The 1,330-nt window shown below is 37.0% G+C and overlaps 1 long non-coding RNA gene across 1 annotated transcript; it reads left to right on the forward strand.

The window, feature by feature from the left end:
* The first annotated feature begins 274 nt into the window (after positions 1-274).
* On the forward strand, positions 275-780 carry LOC121636191. The gene is made up of 2 exons (XR_006009684.1): positions 275-569; positions 667-780. It is a non-coding gene; the product is annotated as an uncharacterized LOC121636191 (long non-coding RNA).
* Positions 781-1,330: the final 550 nt, after the last annotated feature.

Consider the following 1,330-nt stretch of genomic DNA (forward strand, 5'->3'; position numbering starts at 1 on the left):
TATATTTTGTCCCTTGTAGGTATGAGCCAGCTGCTGTGACGTAAATTTAGGTTGTTGCAGATGGAGAATATATCAGCAAGTGTGTTTGCATAATAATAATATCAATATTCTCATATATTGCTCTATACAAATAATTTTACTGATCTTTTGATGTAGGACAAGGCAGCAGAGGCTGCTGCTGAACGTTCAGAAAAAAATGAAGCGCTTGTCAAGTTCATTGTGGAACAAAAGGGTGCAGAAGATACACTGCAGGTACGCCTTCTTCTTTTTGTTCATCACATAACGCTTAATCATTATGTGATCACTATGACCATGCCACCTCCAGCAAGCAAACAGTACGGTTAAGTTTGAGTACATTTATTTTTCAGGCCGTCGTGTCTGGTGAGAATCAGCCCCACTTTGAATTTACACAGAAGTGGGTTCCAGTATTGTTTGATGACCAACAGCTGGACAGGATAGTGAAGTACCTGACAGGCTTCCTTCATAACTGTGAAAAAATCTCAGATGAAGTCTCCACCATGCTGTCCTATGACAAGCTTAAATACATCCTTGTTGTGATGTTGCCAGAGGTTAGTCAATAGGTGTCTTTTTAAATGTAGAGGTATGAGCATAATAACATTGACAATAATATGGATGCAGAATCGGGATATGATACCTGTAACAAAGGTGACAGTAAAGGCCTTGGAAGAAATAAGGAACATGACAACAAAAGACGCAGTGGCAGAGGTTGATCATGGACCAATGGATGAGAGGTTAGTGAAACATTTAAATGTCCTTTAACAAATAGCCCAAAATATCTGTCAAAAAATATGATTTCTTTTTCTAGTGAAATGGAGGCCATGGAGATGGTAATAAGGAATGACATGGAGAGGCGTGGGCTTGTGTAAAAACCATCCAAAAAAGGTTTCTTAAATCAGATTCACCTGTGTTTTTCAGATTCAGTAGGCTCTGTAGAATAATCTAGGACAGGTTTGACGGCATTGAGTATCAATAAAACGGAGGGTTAACAGAGAAATACAGTCACTCGCGTTCTGACTTAAGGGTCCCTTAAAATTTCCCTTACCTAGCGAATTGGAAGCTAAGTTCAGCCTCGTAGAATACCAGTCATAATACATATAAAATCAGTGGGTGGGACGAAATTAAGAAATTGATCTAATCAATTAGTGTTTGTAGTTAATCTCCATTAATCACATTTTAATTCCATAATTATTTTTGCCCCAAAAAGCAACTTTTATTTTATCTAAATGGATTAACAGACACAGACATTAATATTGTAAACTCAAGCTCTAGTAATATCTGGAAAAATGCATTTAATCAAATAAATACATTT

The sequence above is a fragment of the Melanotaenia boesemani genome, unplaced genomic scaffold, assembly GCF_017639745.1.
Source record: "Melanotaenia boesemani isolate fMelBoe1 unplaced genomic scaffold, fMelBoe1.pri scaffold_200_ctg1, whole genome shotgun sequence".
In the NCBI taxonomy this organism is placed as follows: Eukaryota; Metazoa; Chordata; class Actinopteri; order Atheriniformes; family Melanotaeniidae; genus Melanotaenia; species Melanotaenia boesemani.